Source organism: Pygoscelis adeliae, unplaced genomic scaffold (genome assembly GCF_000699105.1).
Source record: "Pygoscelis adeliae isolate BGI_AS28 unplaced genomic scaffold, ASM69910v1 Scaffold221, whole genome shotgun sequence".
In the NCBI taxonomy this organism is placed as follows: Eukaryota; Metazoa; Chordata; class Aves; order Sphenisciformes; family Spheniscidae; genus Pygoscelis; species Pygoscelis adeliae.
In genome coordinates this window covers 1836-24645 of record NW_008824183.1, presented here as the reverse complement: position 1 = coordinate 24645, position 22810 = coordinate 1836, and positions in this window count along the sequence as shown.

The window sequence follows — 22810 nt, the reverse complement described above, 5'->3', positions numbered from 1 at the left end:
GTTGTTCAGCCTGGAGAAGAGAAGGCTTCGGGGAGACCTTATTGCAGCCTCTCAGTACTTCAAGGGGGCTTATAAAAAAGATGGCGGCAAAGTTTTTAGCAGGGCCTGTTGTGACAGGACAAGGGGGAATGGCTTTAAACTAAAGGGGGGTAGATTTAGACTAGATACAAGGAAGGAATTTTTTACGCTGAGGGTGGTGAAGCACTGGAACAGGTTGCCCAGAGAGGTGGTGGATGCCTCATCCCTGGAAACATTCCAGGTCAGGTTGGACGGGGCTCTGAGCAACCTGATCTAGTTGAAGATATCCCTGCCCATGGCAGGGGTGTTGGACTAGGTGACCTTCAGAGGTTCCTTCCAACAAAAACTATTCTATGATTCTATGATTCCTAGCTCTGCAACAGACCTCCCACATGACCTTGGACAAATGCCTTAACTGTTCCATGTCTCAGTGTGTCCATTAAAATTCTTATCCATGATCTATGGATGACTATGATAAACTAATATTGTCAAGACTGTCAATGTCATCCACAGTTAAGTTCACTTTCAATAAGGACATGTTTACAGCTTTTCTAAGCTTTTCCAATTTTTTTGGTTCGTTTGTTAATTTCTAATTAAAAGTTTGTAATTTGTTCATTTGTGATTAACATTTTTTCTCAAAAAGATGTTTTGATCAACCTTGGAGAATGTCTATTGAACTACAATTTTAATTAATAAGGATTTGGCAGTTTTATCTAATGGTGACCTGAGCAATCCTTGATTGATAAGTCTTCTGGGAGGTAATATATACTTGTTCTGGTTTTACACCATTTACAACCATTATCTTTTATATAACTTTGAAAAGAATACTAAAAATTTCATCTTTCTTGCCTGTGGTAAAAATCTATGTTTCCAAATGGATGTATTTGTAACCTATGAGAATATTGCCACCCTTTTCCATTTGAAACTAAAACACTTGCTGTAACTTTTCAACTAAAAACAGAGACAATAGGTCTATACCTCATTTTATATAACTCAAAGTAATACCACTGATTTTAATATAACTATAGAAATATTGAGTTGTTGGAGATCTAGAAAAAAATCCATTTATGTAATTCAAAATACCTATGCAAAACAGTCCAGAAAAATAAAACATCATTTTCAATGGGAAATACTTGATGAATATCAGTCGTCTGATACACACTGACAAATTCAGATGAAAAAAAAAAAAGACAAAAATCCTTGCTCTCAAGAATTAGTCTTTTGAGTCATCTCTGCAGAAAAGATTTAAACATATCTATACAGTGAATGATCCCAACAGAATAAGGAAATTTCTCTAGTTTGTTAATGCCTACTACTTAATAAAGAATGCCTGGGAACTTGTGAGTGTTTCACTACATCCCTTGATAGTCCTATCACATCTGTAAGGACAAAAAAAAGAGAATGCAATGGTATCATCTACTCAGAAACCAGCTGCACCAGTTGAGGGTACATGTTAAAGCTACCAATGTTTTGAACTTTGACCTCTAGGTTAGACTTTTATTAAATTTGATTCTATGATCTTTCTGAGAAAACAATGCAGATGATACTCCAACTTTGGCAAAATGATATCATCAGAATTTTCCTCTCACTAAATGGCCTTAGTGTGTTGGTTGTATCCTGAAGGGAACACACTGGCTCTCTGTCAAACATCAAATTGATTTTCAAATTGCTTTGATGGCTTATAAGGCAGTACAGTTTAGGAAGTGTGTATTTATCAGAATTGCTTTCTCTGCATGAGCCCAGTCTCTCTTTGAGATCATAAAAAGCAAGTAAATTGGCAATTCTGGAATGTACAGTAGGGTAAAAACTTGGGAACACATATCTAGGTGTTTTACAACTCAAATATGTAATTGATTCTCTGACCAGGGTCTGTAATGTGACTTGATCTATTCATATTTATGTAGCATTTCAGACACCTGTAATGATATCTCTACATCCATGTAATGATCTAGACCAGGACACACAAACTGCCCTTGCAACACACTTTTAAGGGAAGGAATCTGATTTCAAGGATGCCTCATAACTGAAAAGGAAAGGACGGACTGTTGTATGTGCTGGAACTTCTATGCTTAAAGTTGACCTATGAATGTACAGAGGACTTTATATCATGTCAGTAGGAAAGCTATGACCAGTGCACATGTCATACAGAGTTCTTTATATATGTTCAAAACTTTGTATTTGCAGGTGCTGAGCCCAGAGCAAAAGATGACCCTGCTCTAAATAGTCTCCTTTTGGTACCCTTCAACTCACAGGTTTAATGTCAAAGTCAATAAATTTAAGTCTTAAGCACATTTGAGTTAGGGACGGAGCAAATAAAAAGCCTTTCCTGCTTCAAAAAATACCCAAATAAAAATCTTCTTTATTATTTAATTTTAATATTGCAGTAGCAGCTAAACACCCATTTGCCTTGACTCCATTGTGCTAGGAGCTGTTGGTTGTATAATAAATGATAAAAACTAAATTTATGAGTTTCTGAAAGGATTTCCAAAAACTTAAGGCATTTTCCAAGTGTATTTCTCCCTTTCAATGGAAAAAGAGTGTAAGCAGGTGATCTGTCAAACCTTCTATCAAATCAGCCATTTGCTTTCATTTTTAGGTATAGGAGAACCCCAAATTCTTTCAATGGTAGTAATGAGATTCTGTGGCCAGTATGATTTTTCATTCATCTCTATCTATTACTGGTCACTGATATTTAATATCTTTTGTCCACAAAATTTATGCCCATAAATTGAATAGACTTAGGAAATGATAATGAGACACTAACTATCCCTACCTTCCAACATATATTTGTGAAATTAAAAGAGCGAGCTTAGACATGAAGAGCTGATGATGTCTGTTGCCTAAAGGAGTATGGAGTGACTTAAAGAAATGTGAAAAAGAAAACCAGAAGTAAAGTTATGTTTGATCTGGTTATGTGTTTGACATTTTTTCCTATATTAAGATCCATCTCTAGTCTACTTTCATTTTCATGGTGTTGTTATTCAGGTGACACCCAGAATGTACAAAATAATATGTATTTATTCTGTCATTATTATAACTCATCTTTTGTGTGTGTGTGTGAGATAAAATATAATTTTTCAAAATTCAACATTTTTAAAATGTTTACCCATAACTACATTAAAACTTTATATATTTTTTTGAAAATAACTCTCATCAGTTGTAAACTATCAGAACCATGTTTTCTAAGGCAGCTTAGAAATCTTTCAACAGAAAATATGCCATGTTATTTTATAATATGCAAAGCAAAATTCAGGAAAGCAAAGAGCATTGTCAGTAAAAATGACCTGTTTGTAGATAAGTGAGAGTTAAATAGTGAGAACTGCATAAAATAAAAAAGGTTTTCACATGCTGGAAAAAAAATAATCAAGGAATTATAAAATTCAATCTAGTCTAATCTAATATTTCTACCAGGCTATGTTCTGGCATGTATTTTGTTTCTGATTCCCCCAAGCTATGCAAAAGGTTTTGAGGAATACAATTTGCCTGCTTTCCTCTTACTTTTATTTCATGAAAATAAATTGTAAGCTCTGATTATGTATTTTTATAATAGTTAACACAATAAGTTATCAGTCTCATATGAAGGAGCTCAATAATTATAACAATAAATATTTTTCAACCTTTCAAAATAAAGATCTTGCTGGCAATGTAAAATTACTTTTAAATTGTATTCTTTATTTTTAATAACAAATACAAATGTTCATGCTGACATTTTCAATATGACTATCAATCTCCATTAAAATTATTTGAAGTGCTTTGAACTTTATAATGAGACAAGGTGGCAGCAATTTCAATGAAATTAGACTGTGTGTTTTCTTAAGAAGCTTCTTTGAGTTAAGTTAAAAAAAGTGTAAGGTATTTTCTTTCTGTTAAAGAACATAAATATCAACTAAAATGCCAGAAAAAAAAATTCAATTAGATAAAAATAGAAATAAGCATTTTGATAACTTTCTTAAATAAAAATGTCAAAAGTTTAAAGCTTTATTTCTTCTCTTAACTGAATTTGCTTACAGGTAAAACATTTAAAAATTGTGATTCATGTTCTTTGATTATGGCAGATATTTTGTCTTTGCCTTCAGAAAGACAAGGATTTGGCTTGTAGTAAGATATACCTGTGGCATACTACCAGTTTTACTTGATAAACACAGAATTACCCATTTCTATACATGTATTTCACCCTGAATATGACAGGTGTAATCCCTGCAGTCATAATTAGAACCTATTTATTTGTTCAAGACAATTTTGGTCAGTTCCATCTGATGCATATGTGACATTATCACATAAGCAGGTTAAACGTTAGACAACTTATTATGTAATGGTATGTATATTGACCTGGTGGACACACAGGTCAAGTATACAGCGATCAATGGGTAAAAATAGTCATGTTCACTTATAGTGCTACAAAGCAATTAGTAAACATTATGAACAGGCTGAGTCCAGTACTTCAAATTCATTGTCTGATTTGGACAAATCATGTAATTTTAACCTTGGAAAGGGCTTCTGTATCCTTTTAAAGATGGTCTTCATGACGAGTGTTTATTAATTCCATTTCTGAAAATTATTATTTTTTCTTTTAAAAAAAAAATTGTTCAATTAACATTCCTGTTAGTTAGGAACTGCATTTGCAGAAAGCAAATCAGAATGACTAAATGTGCACATCTTTTCTATCATGCTAAAAAACAACAGTGAAGTGTTCTGGAGATGCTATTGCTGTACCTATGCAATTAGTTCCACTTAAAATAATTATGCTGTAGCATTTTTATTTTATAAAAGCATAAAGAGCTCTCAGCTGAGATTTGTGTCCTTTTTTGATAGAGAATGTGCAAACATAGAGGAAATTATTCATACTCCATGGACATGAACCCAAACTCATAGACAGACAAATAAATACACAAAGTAACAAAAGGACTTGCCTAATTTCATCAAAGATATGTCTTTAAGTAAGACCTATAGCAACGTTCGAAGCTCCAGCATGCAGTTTCATGCCACACTGAGGGGAGACTTTGGGTGATAAGAAGTAACCTATCCCTGTAGAAACCAAAAGGGAGCTGTTGCCACCCAGATGAGAGGACCAGAACTTTGATAAGGTTGTTAAGATCTATCTTCTGTGTGCTAGAAAAACAGTAAATCAATAACTCAGCCAGGAATAGGATCCAGATTTATAGACTCACTGTCCTTACCTTCTAAACTATGGTGTGACATCCATGTAATATAATGCAAAACAATATTTTAATTCGCATGGATTATAGCCTGTGGGTTCAGAAGTTCATTTCTGCAATCTACTGAGGTATCTGATAAGATCCTTTTTCCCCTTAACTAGCTCTGATTTCTGTGGAAATTGAAGGTACTCAACATTTTGCAAAAGTGAAACTGGAAAGATAAGTCTACAGGCTATAACTTCATATGACATAAATCAACATCGTTCCAGTAGAACTCTCCTGATTTATACCTACTGAACTACAATCTCATAAAAGTTCCTAACAAGTTAATAGGCATTTCTTAAAATTAATGAAAACTTGTCAGATTTAAATATCTATAATTTATTTTGATAAAGTATGTTTTGGGGAAGAGAATTTAATATGGTCACTTACATTCTTTATTTATACTGCCAAAATAAAGCTCTCAAAGTTGAAAACCTCATGTTAAGTATTTAAAATGTATTTATAACTTTCACAATAAGTGGAATAAATTAAACTTAAATAACTTAAAAAAACCTAAAAAGATAAATTTATGAATGAGAGGAGGTATATCACTTCAGCATCTATTCTCTCAACAGCACTGAAGCTCATGTGAAAAAATATATTGAACTCCTGCATTTTTGCCCCTTGGACATCACTGATTTATTATGTCTTCTCCTTTCTTCAGCTACAATAGGACCTTCACCAATAGGACCTAAAAATATCTTAACTAGAAGATTTACTTTTCTTCTCAAAATATATTTTCCAAGCTGTTCCCTCACAGATAACAAACACAATTGTACCTTTTGAGACGAGGCAATTTTCTTCAAATGCTAAACTTTAGTGAAGAATTAAGATATTCTATTTTATCATATCTGCTGTCATATCTGTTTTCAGTAATACTGTAACCCATATATATATTTGACTAGAATTTGGTAAATGTGTTGAAGTTGGGCCTCAGTCAGTTAACATATACTTCTACAGAATGCCTGAAGAAAACAGGCTGCAAAAACTCTGATTTCCAAAACACGTATAATTCATTCTAGAGATTTATAGCTGCTTTTTTAGTGTTTGTTTTGGGTTTGGGTTTTTGTTTTTGTTTTGTTTAAACAAAAACCTCTTTAACACATATCACAGAAATAGGTAATGAATAATATGCTGTGGAAAGGACGCAGATGGACTTCCTGAATAAACACTAGGTAACTGCTAAACACAGTAAATTAACAGCAACCAGCGCTTAGCTGAAGAGTTGTTTGTTATGGGGAAGACTAACCCTCTGTTCCTTGGTTTGATTTCAGAATTGCAGCACATAGATTTATAGGAGAATCTGTGCACATGGGCAAAGAGAAGGCTACACTCTAAATGCCTTATCCCTAGACTATGATGAAGAGGAAATACAGTCTGTGAAATCTACAGAGCCCTGGGTGATGAGGAAATCGTCCCTGCAGCACAAAGATGGAAGAACCACCAGTGCTCCCACCGAACGGCAGTTCCTCAGCCCTGTTGTCCATTCAACAAAGCACTCAGAGGGCTGGTCCAACACAGCCTGCTTTACTGAACTCAGTACCACAGGCCAATGAAAGAAGAGAATGGAGGAAGGGAGCTAAATCTTGTTTTAGCTGTTCTGACTATTCTTGAGTGTTGAAAGATGAATATTTTTTTTTTTCTTACTGATTTTTAAAAGTTTTCTCAAAAACTGCCTTGACTATTGAGTTAATTTTCTTAAAGTTATAACTGAAAGTGCTTTTGAAAGGAACACAGAAGCCAAGAAATATAATTCTTTTGCAATATATTTCAGTTAAAAAAACACATTTTGCTTTATTTATGTTGCTTTGTGGTTTTTTTTATTTTTGACCAGATCAATCCAGCTCTAGATGACGTATAATCCCACTTTTCCCATTTTCTCACAGCTCTGTTTTGACAAGTGTCAAAACACTTCTGTCCATCATTTCCTAATGACACAAAACAGCACAAGCTATAGGTTTTAAGTTAAAATAATAACATAAAATATGCCAACGTTATGATTGTCAGAAATATATTATGCAGCTAGCACTGCAATTACAAGCAAGTCTGTTGTCATAAGCAGGTTTCCCTAGCATCAGAAGGGTTAAAATACTGGCACGGGTTCATAAACTAAACGTAGGAAATTGTTTCAAAGACACTGGAAGTGAATAAACTTTTTAAAATACCCAGGTTATTAACAAATATGCTACCTTCTTATTATTATCTCTCTGAGACACAGTCTTTCCCAGCCTGGGACCCACAGTGATAAAAAACATAGCAAGAAGAATCACCAGCTTCCCTTTTGCATTGCTATACTTTTTCAGTGTTTCTTGATCATGACAGAAGCATTTAAAGGCTCAAGAACAGCCCCTCAGTGTGAGATGAAGCCTAGAAAGGGATACGAGGAGTCAGGATGGGTCAGTCAGGAAGACATTACAAGACATTGAGAAGACTCTAATTTTCCTACACACCACATTCCATGAACAGCTCCAGCCTCTGAAGCAATCCAGAACTAGGAGTGTGCGTGGGTTGTTTAATGCTCCATAATTCCTCTTGCAGAAGGGTTGTACATCTTGTCCTGTACCTGTTAACCTGAACTAGAGTAGTCTTACTGAACCATCCCACCATCTGAATATGAAATGTATACTTCTGAGGGAGTGTTCCCACTATAATTACATATTCTGCAGCAAAAGATACATGAAGTAGCAATATAATTTTAATGATCTTACATATAACTATTTCAGATTACAGAAAGGACTATACTGATACTCCTCAGAAAATGTTTCAAAAATAGTGCTATATATTTATCTTCAGAGAGATAATTATCTGGGCTTTTTTTCTGTTTTACACTGGTTATTTCTTTAAATATTTCAATCAATTTCTATTTTACAAAATAGAAGAAAATTAATTACACTATAATTTTAACAAAAATGTCTCCAGGCACTGGTTCTGTGCTCCTTCTCTTGAGATAAATCTTTAAAGTCCCAAGTAATACTAATTTGCTACAACTGTCTATAATTAAAACATAAAAATAACTAAAAACACCCCATTACCACAAAAACAAGGAAGCACTGAATTTCAGACACTGAATAGCATGGATGAGTAGAAGAAAATATGGTATACCATTTTAATTTTTTCTCAGTAAATCTCATGTGCTTTGTAGAAGTGTTAAAATGGATTAGTAGTATATTAAATTATTCTTTGAAAATATTCAATAACAAATATTCAAATTCTTTCCGCTCCTATAAAAATAAAACTACAAAAATATCACAAAACATGTTGTTTCTGGTGTCAACAATTACTATACTAAAAATTCAAGAAAAAAAAAAAGAAAGATAACGTAGCTGCACTTTATCTGTTTAGTCAAAATTTTGTCCCTACACACCTGAAAAAACATTAGGGATGCTTACATAAGTAGGAAGAACATAGATAATTTTTGTGATAAAGGATTTCTTCCTCAGAAAATATTATATGTATGTGTACATGAATCATCCCTAACAATATATGATTATTATTTTTTTCCAGCCTTAGCTGAACATCATCTGCTCATTAATTCAGATTAAGCAACAGGAGTTCATGGCATTATGTTTGAGGGTGACATATCTAGGACATTTTTGAAAACCATAGTATTACCAACAGTGTAGGCACATGTTAAATGCTAAGAAGGTTGAACTTCCCCATTTCAGGGGTAGCATAGGTCATAAATTTGCCTAGAAAAATAACAAAAATTAAGATTTTTCTCTGGATGTGTACACCCATTTTTGTTGTCTTTCTCCCATCACAGAACATGGAAATATTTGATGACAAAAGATGCAACTCTACTTTCATGTAATCTGGTAACAAAACTTCTCTTGACTTTATTTGGGCTGATTTCTGTGACAAACATAATAAATTAATTTAATGTACAATATGGTTTATTAAAAAGATTATACTGCAGCTGCATCAAGTACATTAAAATATAGCCACAATACACTTTCTGTTTCTTGGTCTTAGTTTAGGTTTTAGATACATTCTGAAATCTTAAAATGTAGTTATTATTTTCCTCACTGTAACAGCAGATGTCTTTCAGATGTCTTGCAGCTTACTGCATCCATAGTCCTAAGTAAACAGCCTTGGTTCCTGATGCAGTTTCTGGGGAAGGTCAATTGCCTTGAAACAGAAGAAACAAAGGCCAGTCTCTTCACCCAAAGAGTAATCTGCTGTGGACAAATATCTGTAAACAGAGGAAAACACTAAACAAAGTTAAAAAACAGGTTAGATCAGGTTAACAAATAGATACGTAAGCAAACTGGACACCTGTAAGTCCATGGGCCTGGCAGGATGCACCCACGAGGGCTGAGGGAGCTGCCTGATGTCATTTCATGGCCACTTTCAATAAGCTTTGAATGATCGTGGTGAATGGGAGAGGTTCCTGATAAATCAAAGCTCAAGGATATTATCTGAGTTTTGAGATGCCTAAAAATGCCTGTATTGGCTTATCCAGTGTGCTTGATTAATACACTTAACTTACTTATATGAGATCTTGTTTATGTTATCATTCTGGGTGGGTTTTTCTTTATGTAAGCTTATAGTTTAGATAGGCTGGAAATGGGATACCTAATTTTAACTTGTAAGTAAGTGTGGATATCATAAAGCCATGCAAATTTATACCAGCTAAGACAATAGCCCGTTGGCACTAAAACCCTGCTTTCCTCATGTTTCCATGTCCTGCTGAGTGGAGAAGGTTAACTTGTCATTGTCTGGATCATTAACTTTTTGGAGAGAGATTTTTGAGTGCTCTCATACATAAATTTACATGGCAAGACGAACTTCTTAATGCCGTAACTAGACATTTCAGAATCTCCCAAGGACAGCATTCGGAAATCAGCATTTTGATTAGCAGATATTTTTTCAGACTGTACTTTCTAAATGGCACTGGAATACTATTACTGAGGTACAGGGATGATGGATGCACGAGGCAAATAGAGAAGGAAAAGTTCTCTTTGTTTTCTTCATGAAAAGGTTCACATTCCCCAAAGACAAATTTGTTTAACATATGTGGAGCGACAATTTGATAAAATGGCTAACAGGCTACAAATAACTTCCTATTTTTTTAGTCATTTTTGAAAGACAAGTGTAATGAAGAGAAGAATAAAGTCCTACCATGTCCATTTTGTTTGTATTCAAATAATGTTATAGACACTCAATGCAGCTGCATACCATCATAAATTTTCCACAGGTATCTGGCGTTTCACCTCCTTTATCCTACTGTTGTCTGCTGTCTTGTAAACTGTAACAGCGCTATGCATCTGCATCTACACACACCAGCTTTTTGACAACAATTAAAATTGGCATGTAGAAGCATTCTGAGATGAAATCTTATAATTGACAGTCTGAGACACTAGCCAAAGGGGTATACGTTCGGGTAATCCCTGGGCTGAAACACTGCTGGTCTGTCAGCCTCTGAAATTATTGGCAATCTCATAGGCCGTATCTAGCAGCTGAGAAGAAGCTGTGCCAACCAGTGGCAGGCTTCAATAGGTTTAGAAAAGCTGTCAGTGTAATTGTCATCTTTAACACTGAAAAGTGCTTAGATGCCATTGTGATAAGTGTGATAGAAACTGTGTAAATAGAAAAGAGCCAGCAGAGTCTTGGAAAAGGCATTCTGCATTTACTATCCCCCGCTGCTTTGAACTGCCTGCAAACAGAAAGTTTAAAACAACAGACAAGTAACACACTCCATCAAGTTCAAAACATTATGAGAATGACCTCAGTGAATCGCTCTGATTCCTTGTGCTACACCGCATCATTTAACGGGGAAGAGGCCAAGAGGTGGCAGAAGTTCCCTGGATCAGATGGCTGCAGGATGGGACTCTCTCCCTGTTCCTGACACTGGGAGAGCCAAGAAGTGAAAGGGGCAGATAAACATGTATTGGAGTGTTTTGTGCTATTGGTATCTCTCTTTGTTCTGGGGAGGAGAAAAAAAACCTCATAATGTCAATGTTTTATGTACTTCAGTACAAAGTCCTTCAAACTAGCGCAGAAGTATTAAAGCTATTCAAGTCATGCTGCATAGTGTGAGGCTGATAAGATTTTTCTGTTGGTTTTTTTTTAACAACAAACAAACCAACCAACTAACCAGACACCTCTGTGGCTTTTTCATTGTACCAGGATGGTTGCGTGTTGATAGATGAAAAATAATTGCCAAAAAGCCTGTAAGTGCTAAGGCACAATATTAGAAAAAGTCTGGATAATTATGAACCCATTTCATTGTTCAGTGCCATAGTACTAAACAGAATAAATACAGGAGAGAACTGTGTGAAAGGTTTTCTGTAGCAAAGTATCTGGAAGAAGTTGTCCTTGTGTATTAACTATTTATTTAAAACAGCTAAATTAAAAACACAGGGAAAAGGACTAATTCTGAGCTGCTGATAAAGTAATTGCTTTCCTGCTTTTTCCAAATGATATAACACACACACACACACTTGTACACACACAGAGGAACACTATTTTCTGTCAAACAGAAATATGCATAATACTCGTCAGTCTCGCTTGCCCTAGTGCTTTACAAGCAGAGAGGCAAACTATGTCAGGTTGCATGGAATGTCATTTTAGGGAAAATATTGTTACTTGTTGCTTGGTTTATAGTGTGGGGATTTTTTCAAGCTAAGAGATGAGATTTCATTTACTGTGTATAACATAATGATCAGCACAAATAAGCTAAATGCAACTGAATTAGGAATTTTTTAAAAATATTTTTAAAGTGGCATCTACAGCTCACTGAAAATAAAAGTTCAGGGGAATTTTATATGTATTCTCTTTAGTGCACATTTTAACTAAGGATTATGGGCCCATATCTGTAAATATAATTAGGCACCTGCTACGATACTGTTGGCTTGTATGTACCCAGTCCCCATTCAAGTGTTACACATCTGTTGCAAACCTAACCTTGAAAATCATTTGAGTCTCCTGCATGACATTTCCCGAGGTACCTGCCGCTCTGCTTCCAGGCGAGCTTGGCATGTGTCTCTCAGGCCTAGGAAGGGCTTTGTTCTTACAAGTTGGTCTGCTCATGTCTGCTGAATCTGTCTCTACCCAAATTGCAGCAGGAGCTAATACTTCCTTTCACAGAGACCTGTTCAAAGAGCCATGGTTTAATGGAAGAGGCCAGTGCTTAAAGTCTGTTCAGCCCAATTGGAGAGAGAGCTGTGCTGAACTTGCTGCTCAGGCAGTTCAAATAACCTCTAGAAAAGTGTCATAAACATCAAGGCAAAGGGATCTAAACAGCTGGAAAACGAGTCCTCGGATTGAAATTAGGTGTTTCCATGAAGAGATGTTAGAGATTACTTGGAGCAGAATGAGGATGAGGCAAGGGTGATCCCCCAGCCTCGAGGTGAGGGCCCTTAGCTAGGACACTCTGAAGACTCCTTTGCCTGAGGAGCTACAGGGCTGTGTTTGCACGGACCCTGCTCCACTGTGCCTCATGCTGGTGCCTTGCTCCCCATACACCTGGGTGACATCCTGCCGGCGTGCCGGTGCGGTTCAGGTGATCGGCACAGCTTGACAACCTTGGCCATGAGACAGGGCTGGCAAGCACCATCTTCACACAGAGCCAGGGATGTCCAACTGGCATTTAAGCCTAGAGGAGGATCCCTCAGGTGTTAAATCTGCACACGGTCTTTGCACATACTTGTGTTTAAGCAGCTGAATATGCTGAAGTGATCCTCAGAATACAAATCAGAAGCTGGGCTTTTGCTTTCCTAACCTGCAAATTAGGGGGGCAAACTGGCATGGTGCTTGTTATCATTTAAGAAAAATAACAAAGAAAAGCATATTTTCTTATTAGCTTCCTGTACAGGAGGCTTTCTTCATTAAAATAACTAATGAATTACTTGCAAATTCACATTATTCAAATAAAATAGAAAAAAAAAGTGTGCCTTTTGAAAGTATTTTCTGCTCTGCTAAGAGAAGGATGAATACTGAACATTTGGAGCACAAGCATATCTTCAGCGCAGGGCATACCCTGAACTGTTACTAAGGTTGCAGATATCAGCAGGGTCTTTTTAGATCTGTTTGGTAAGAAGAATGAAGCTTTTCCCTTGTACACATACTATTCTGCCATGTATTTACACAATAAATGGAGATGAATCAATGCGTTATTAAAACATCTTATTCATAAAATAACAATTCAGAAGCATCTGCCTACACATCCTCATTTAGTAAATAAGATGCACTTTTTGGTTACTTGTGGAGATATAGCACATGCAAAATAGCAGCAGCGGCATTCCCATATTTTACTGACTTACTTAAAAGGATATAATTTGTTGCTTCAACCCTTATGTTCCTTTCTGAGTTTCTCTAAGATTATAGTTACTTTACACTTCATGCAAATAAGGCTAATGAGGTTCACTAGTTTAATAACATCTTTTCCTAATTTCAAAAGTAATTGCCATCAACCACTTAGTGTAGATTGGTCATTTGGTGTATATTTGATGAAAACAAAATGTCTATGCTAATGAAAATGCAAATGGTGTTTTTCATTTGTATTCACTTATAGGAGGTACCTGAAACGTTCAGTGTTTGTTTGTATTGAACAAAGAAAATAGCTGGAGATTAAATTAGTCACAGGAAAAGAGTTTTATAAAAATAATCCCACAAATTACACCACACTACTCTTGGCCACAGGCTTGGCTGCTTTCGGTTCACTGCTGTTGGTCAAGTTAAACACCACTGTTTTGTCATGGAACTCATTCAGTGGAAAGCTGGAGAGCGACTCTGATGTTTGAAATTTTTATTCAGTACTAGCAGTACAAGGATAATCACCTATATGCTCAGAACAAGACTAAAAGTATGCTGTAGTAGTGTAACCTGCACACAGAAAACCTGAATGTTTTTGTGGCAGGTAAAGATTCACTAATAGAATATGATCTAAGCTCCATTAGTTTAAAGATTTTCTGACTTCACTATACTGCTTTTTTCTCTTAGATATTTCTTGACAGTGCAGACAAGCTCTGATCTTCTACTGAAAGTTCTGTAGAATTATATGGACAATATTTTATGCTAAAGATCTGAAAAGCCCAAAAAGTGCCATAGAAAGGATGTAATTTTTCAGTGCATTTTGTACTAATTCTCTACCACATTTTTCCCCATCTTTATTAACTTTTCCTAGAATTTTTATAATGGAGGATTGAGTCCTTTCGCTCATGTGATTTTCTTAAGGAAAAAAATCCCCAAATATAATTTCAATATTAATATAAAACAATAATACTGCTCTTATTGCTCTTCTGGGAGGCTCCAATTGCTTCTCATCACTTCAAATGGAGATCTAAACTTCCTCCATTTCTTTAGTAGAAATCTGCAACTAAATATGTATGAGGGAATACCTTAATACCCTATACTATTATAAATCTAGAATGTGTGGCAGGTGCACTCACCTTGATAAAGTCTTGGGGCATTAAGACCGCTGCGTCCTTACTTTTCACGCCCTTACTTTCACACCTTTACAGTGACGAGTGCTGACCATCACGTACACGCCTTGGGCCAGTAATTATGGTCACGTATACACCTCAGGCAAGGAGTAAGAAGGTCAAGGCCCTCAGCCAATCAGAATTGACCACAGATCAGATTTGACTAGGGTATAAATGGAGCCCCACCAGAGGATGAGTGGAGTTGGTTCTCCTCAGAGCAGCGGATCTGCAATTGGGGACTCTCCCCTTGGGTTGGGATGCTGCCCAAGGAAACTCCTTGAGGTTGAGAGCCCTCATCTTATAGGTGAGTGATTGTGCACATTTTGGATCCTGATTTCTAAAACCGGCTGTGCAGTATTAATTCCTCGTACACCATCCCGAACCTGTGGTTTACTGATGTTGTAATTTCTAGTTAGTTTTCTGCTAACCATTTTGGTTTAAATAAAGTTTATTTTTGAATCTATCACCTGCCTAATTTGATTATGTGAGCCTCCGTGACAGAATGATATTTGCTTTTCCACAGTTCTATTAATAACTAGTATTTCATTTGGAATTATAGGGCAAAAACACTTAAAATGCATATAAATGCACCTGAGTGGTTAATATTGTTCATGGATGAACTCCTCAGGTTTATGAGGAGTGTAGAAAAGTAAATTATTTTAGAAAGATTCTGAAGATTAAGTCTTCAATAAAAAAAAAAATCACTTTGAAAGCATAAAATGTGATCTTCATTTGGAAGCCTTAATTCCTTGAACATTTCACTGGTTTTCTACATTTGAAAAATACCTTTATAATGTCTTCAGAATTCTTGCTCCATCCCTAAATTCATTGCTGAATTTCTGCTCTGGTGAAATTCTTACTAACATCAGTCTTTCAAGTCACTCAAGAAAGCCTTTGCCTGTTCACAGTTGTCTTCACTAGACTCTACCAGTAGCACAACAAAGCATGTGTCTTTGTGTCTTGAACAATGGAATAAACTTACTTTCTTCTCAAACAGAAGAAAGGTGTATCACAAATGGAGAAAATACCCTGGATTAGAAAGGTCAGTGATCTCCTCTGTATTCCTAATACCTAAAACCTGCTTGCTATCCATTTTCTCATATACTATAACACATATAGTATAAACACAGTCTTGAAAAAGTATATCAATCTACCTGTGTCTGAGGAGTGTAGAGGAGGACTAGTTCAGCTGATTTTGGTTGGGTTTGTTTTTTTTTTTTTTTCCACTTAGATGCTTTTGAGCAGTAGCTATTAAGGATTTCTCTTTGTAAGATATGCCTTTAAGTAAATAAATGGCTGAATTAAACATATGTTGAAGACCCAGACTTTTCTCAGGTGTATTCTCAGAGTGATCCTAAACAATATTTCCTTTTGCAAACTGAAAGAAAATCCTATGGGAAAAAATATCTATAATAATTACATAATAAGAAAGTATGCAAAACAACACAAGCAAGAAAAAAAGATTAAGCTTCTCCTGGAATTCAGTTTATTTTGTAAACCCTGCTGAGTTTCATGCTGGTAAGAAAGAGATGGGTAAAATAACCTAGAAGAGTCAGATGACTCAACATGGCTTAGTATTTAATGAAGACAAAAACAAAACAAATAAACATGAAAAGAAAATTGGAATATCATTTTTCTGTGAGCAATAAATTGCAATGTTTTTTTGAAGTATAAACTCAGAAAAGAAAAAATAATGAATAACAAGAGCATCTAGATTAATAAGAATGGTGATAAGCCTAGATGATTATAGTATTTTGAAAATCTGTTTCTCGCACTTTCTTCCCTCTATATGTTAGAATAAAAACCTATAATTTTTTGCCAATAGACTACAAAACAACAATTTTCAGACATTTGACACTAGACTGCTTGATAAAAAGAAGAGGAACAAAACCTTTTTGAATGAGGATAAGAAGTTACATGACTGCATTTTATAATTTTGGGGTCATTCAGTGAACATATGTATATATCATATATAATTGGGTGAAAAAAAATTACTATGCAGACAGAGAATACAGAAAAAGTATTCTTGTTATTACTGTTATTATTATTTTCCAAAGGAATTGATGAAAAGGTATTAAATTATACAAAATACTTTGAATAAATCTCTGTTGAATGTTAAGCTATGCTGGATTTTTTTTTTTTCAATACAATGCGATCAGACATTCCAGATACCAATGGACTTTATTAATGAACATTTTTCTTCTAATCTTTGTGGTAATTAGGGGCTATGACCTTCACTTCAGGAAAACTGGGAGCAGGTAATTAACTTTGTTAAAGTGGAAACTCATGATGAAATTAAGTAAATGAATATGAGTTCTGTCAAATCATAAAAGATTGCTGAATCTCTTATGCTAGGCTTCAACTGGACTGTTAACGTATGTTTGTTTTGAAGTTATCAGATCTGATTTCACCCACGTCATGACTCTCTATCAGCTGAGGGGATGACTACCATTCCTACATTTCTTTGCTATTAATTCCATTTCCACATAAATAAAACATAGTTTGGACAACACGTGATGATCTATCTGTTTTCTGATGAGTGAATGAAGAATTTGGGCTTTCTCGTGGTATGTGCCATATAGAGTAGTATAGTTACAGCTATAGAAATTAAAACAGGCAAATCATATGGAAAGAACAATCTGCCTGATCTTTTTGGGGGTAATGAACTGTTGCAAACATAATTTGATTTGAACCGGTTTGTTTCCTATCTGGAGTTTCAGGAAGATACTAATGTGGACAATAATTCATCTCGCAGTTTTATTATTACCCTCATTCAGGTCATTTTGCTCTGTGTATTTCCTTTGTTATCCTATGATTATTACATATTGGCTACCTTATTCACATAGGTTAGAATTAATCTTCCTTAAATTTAGTTACCCCAAATTTTATTGTGATGAAGACCATAGTGAGTTCCTGAGTTGAATAAATGCTATGTCCTGTATTTGCATCATTCAGGATGAAAGAGACTTCTATAAAAAAGTTAGAAGATAGACCAGCTGAATGCACGGGTACTTTAGAAAAATCAGTCAAAATACTCAGTTTAGAGCTTTTCTAATTTTTTGAGTGCTCCATTTGGTAAACAGTTTATTTGCTCAGTTAACATACTTTTTATGAACACCTAATGGTCCTGAGAAATTCACAGAGTGTTTGTTGAGACTTTGGCAAGAACACTATCTTTGGGAAAGGGTGGTAGGGAGGGAAGGTGAGAGGGACAGACTGCTGAGCTGACTCTTACATTTCACGCATACAGTCCCAGGGTCTCAGATCTCTGCAGGAGAGTGCATAGGGTTGTCAAACACCTTGTACCATAGGAGAAAGACACCTGCAGCTACTGTATCAACAGTCACTTTATAGGTTTAGAGAAAGCCTGATTAACTTGTAAATTTTCAGAGGATGGACACTTTACTTCAGCCAGCCTTGGGGATATCTCGTATGATAGGGTTTCCTTTTGTAAGAGCTATGATGCTCTGAGGTATTTCCTAGGTGCTAGTGTGTGGGAAAATCCCTACATTTTTATCCAGTAATGAAAGGAGTGTCATATGAAGTGGCACGCATATTCCAAGACCGAATCTTTATATGGAAGACTGAGTTTGTTTCAGGTTCAGCTGGAGAGCCATTAACTTCAAATTACCAAACATTGTCTAGAATTTTTAGATGACAATGTCTTTTAGCTACAAGATATTGCTTCAGCACATCTGAACTGAATAGAAAATATATACCCAAGAGCCTTTCATTAGTTAAAAAGTTACATGTTATTATCTTGAATTTTCGCTATCACAATGTAGATTTTAATGAAGGTGTGCAATGCACCTAAGAGGTTACTTTGCAAATATCACTATAACATAAAAATGCAGGAACTTCAGCACAAACACTTTAAATAATTTGTCAAAGATCACCTAAAAAGCCAGGAAGATCCAGAACCAAAAATCAAATCTGCTTACAAACCTGTGTTTCCTTTTCTAAGGGATAAGATTTTCTTCTGATGTCCTTTCCTAGTAAAGTAATATACTTCTCATTAATTTTAAATAAAAGATAAAAGCTCTATGTCCCTTCACACTGTGGTACAAAAGAAAACATTAATAAAATGCAATCTAGAAAGGGAACATAACATTAGAATTAATGCTTCAGCCACAGGGCCTTCCTTGAGCTGTAGCAAAATATTGAACAACATTAGATTAGTGTTCCTTCTAATCTTTTAATTTCCTTTTTTTTCCCCTAGGACTTTTTAAAATTCCAAATTCAAAGGGGCTGGGGACTTGGTCTCTGGAGTCCAACAAAGAGTTACAATTCCTTTAATAATACTATGCCTCTAGCCTTCTACTCAAAAACTATTTTAGTTTACATTTAAGTGTTCTTACCAATAAATCACATCCATCTGATTTTCTCAGTTTTTATTCATTCACCCCCTAGAAAAAGAACATAATCATATGCTGAACTTTGAAATAAATTCACTGTTTGTTTGCTTGTTTGGTTGTTTTTTTTGATCCTTTTTGTTTGCTTGCTTTTGTTTCCAGTAAAACTGGTATCAAGGTGCTTTGCTGGAATACAATCACAGATGAACTGATACAATGGACACAAGGTAGCAGATCCTGTTACAAAGTGTTAAAATAATTGTCTTATGCCTAACTTTATTTGGAAAAAAAGTCAATGAAAATTTAATGTAATGGAAAACCAGAAAAGATTGCATAACTATACCTATTCAGCTGTATTTACCTCCCCTATAGCCTCATTCTTCTATAGATTTTTGAAATATTCCCATACAGATCAATATTTTGTTGCTGAAGGCTAGATCTATGTTACCTTCGACTGTGCTTGAGGCCAAGTTTAGATTTACCCACAGAAATAAGGCTTAAGACACAGACAGAGAAAACTTCCAGCCACAGAGTACAGAACATGGAATGGTAAATTTATATAAAACCAAACACAAGTTATTTTTCAGTCTGGCTAAATGAATCATACCTCGTCATTATGGTTCAGTCATTATGTACCTATTATGTCTTGCAACCTTGTTACATGGCCAGCTTCAGGTAGGGTGATTCCATGAAATTCCAGTGTTTATGCCTCAAGACACTATAGATCATACATACATGCGGGACATTATACATTATATTTACACCTGAATAGAGTTGGACAAGAAGTCAGCTTGATGCAGACACACAGGTTGCAAGTCTCAGTGGAAGTTTTGTCCTGACTTCTTGTCCAACTCCATTCAGGTTTGCAACCTACATACTAGGAGGCCTAGTTCTCAAATCTTATATCATTTTGGAGCCATGTGAACAGTATTTTTGTCTTAACTAACAACTGATGACAAATCACCTTTTTTCCTAAAATCTGTGTTGACAAAGTTCTGAAGTGTTCTTACAAGGCTTGATGCTTTGCCATTTTGGTATGACTTGAAGAGTCTAAACAACAAAGCATTTTAATCATAACATAAAGAATGAGAAGGCGGCAAAGTGGTATCTCTACAAAGAGATGGAATCTCTAAAATATCAGACAAAATTGTGGTAGTGTTGGTGCATAATCTGACCTCTATCAAAGAGACTAGACATCTTTGCCTGGCTCAAACTATTTTTTTTCCGGGGAACTGGAACTTGGATTAAGAAAAAAATAGGTATTAATTGTATACCATTTATTTCTCTATCAGCTTGGAAAGCCTGAATTCTCATGTGTACTAGTCATGCTGAAAGTGAAATTCTCCGGGTTTTTTTTGCAAACACAGCTTATTTTCATAGAGAAAGATGGACATACTCCTCTTGGTCTCTAATGGTGCACTACTATATAAAAAAGCCAGGAAGCAAGCCTGTACTGCAAAATCATTAGCTCTCTCCTTGCCCCTGTTTTGCACTATTTCAGTTGTCCTCAAAATAAAATCTAGGCCTGAATCAAAGGACAAGACCATTCCTAACAGGAAATGTCACACACAAGAGTCAGAAGATATATCCAACATTTTGTCTCCCTGTTTCCCTGAAGGCCTTGTTGTTGTTGGGTTGTTTTTTTTTAATAAATGCTGTTAACATGTGAAGTCATTGAAGCAGACATTGTCATTAATGATTCTATGGTTCTATTCTGCGGTTCTATTTGGATCATAATTTCTTTATTATTAAGTGCAACAGGAACTCAGCCATGACTGGTCTTCTAGGAGCTATGCTAATGCATTTAAAAGTACATTTATAAAATGGAAATTTATCTCTGCACATGTATCATACAACTGCTGCTGCTGCTGGAACTGTGGCAGGTGCACCCGCCCTGATAAAGACTTGGGGCATTAAGACCGCTGCGTCCTTACTTTTCGCGCCCTTACTTTCACACCTTTACAGTGACGAGTGCTGACCATCACGTACACGCCTTGGGCCAGTAATTATGGTCACGTATACACCTCAGGCAAGGAGTAAGAAGGTCAAAGCCCTCAGCCAATCAGAATTGACCACAGATCAGATTTGACTAGGGTATAAATGGAGCCCCACCAGAGGATGAGTGGAGTTGGTTCTCCTCAGAGCAGCGGATCTGCAATTGGGGACTCTCCCCTTGGGTTGGGATGCTGCCCAAGGAAACTCCTTGAGGTTGAGAGCCCTCATCTTATAGGTGAGTGATTGTGCACATTTTGGATCCTGATTTCTAAAACCGGCTGTGCAGTATTAATTCCTCGTACGCCATCCTGAACCTGTGGTTTACTGATGTTGTCGAAGTGTTGATGCCTCATTACTAGTTTTCTGCTAACCATTTTGGTTTAAATAAAGTTTATTTTTGAATCTATTACCTGCCTAATTTGATTCCATGAGCCTCCATGACAAGAACACACTTAATTGCACATGAATTAAAAGCAGAATGTTGAAAGTAATGCCAAATCCAGATTAAAACCCACGGGTCTGTAAATGCAAAACATCTTTTTTCTTGAAAAGAATGAAAAAAAAATGTGTTCAAGTTTAATACAGTGGGTGCCAATTAGTTGATTCTGCAATTAAGCAGACAAAAAAAAAAATAGGAAAACTGTTTTTTTTTAACTACAAATATCACATCATCAGAATAAACAGAGTTTTACAAATAGAGAACAGAAAAGTAGAAATAAACTATCTGGGACAGCAATACCAAAAAAGAGAAGCAGGTTAAGCTGTGAGTTATGGGAATCTTTCTCATTCGCTCATCTAGTTTTGCAAATAATATGTTTGAGATAAATATGAACAACCAGAGACTCACAACATGAGGACTGAATAAAAGCAAAGTTGGAGAAATAAAGGATAAAATATTCTTTCAATTAAACTGTATTATAAAAACATGGCAATAACATTTTTAAAAAAGAGGTACAAGAATTTTAACACAAAAATGCTGTACATGCTGAAGATGCTGAAGACAAAACTGTAAATTTCGGCTTCGTTTCTTCACAAGCTAACCTCAAGTTTTGAAAGTCTGACCTAGTGGAGAAAACCAATAGTAACTCAGAAAAGATAAACAGGTGAAAGAGAAGGATATTGAATAATCTCTTTGACTTTACTAGAGTGTTTGCAGTAGTGGTTACTACAGTTTTACTGGAGAGCTGTGTTCCCTCTCTAAACTGAATTCCTTATAATGAATAAAAGAAGCAAAACCACCAGGCAGACATCCTCCAGTCAAAGAGGTAAATATACTACTGAAAATGTACTAATGAGAGAAAACAAGTAGGCTTTTCACATTTCGTGTAATTAATTCATGTATAGCTACAATTATGGTATAGACAGCAAATTTTGGGTGGTGCAGCCTCTTTCATTGATATTAGAAGCCATTTCAGACATTCATGAAGTTCTAAGTGATAAGGACACTAAACACTGACAACAAAGTTGGCATTGTTGAGTTCCACATTCATTTTTTATCTGTGATTTCTGTGTTAGATTTCATCAGTCTCTGAGTCAGAAGATGTTTTTTATTGTTTTTGCCCCCTCTAACCATCAGATACATATATGCCGCCAGGCATATGAAATTCAAGCTGTGTATTTTCTAACTTTTAAAAAATTCCAAAGACCATGAAGTAAACACATAGTTGACAGTTTTGCCACTACTGTTCAAGTAGAACACAATAATAGTTTGTTAATAACTATGTTATTTTTTAAGTTGATGCATAAAAAAAACCTTCTTTGCTTTAAAAATAACGTATGTACCTAAAGCTTGCTTAAACTGACAAAAAAATGGAGGGAAAGA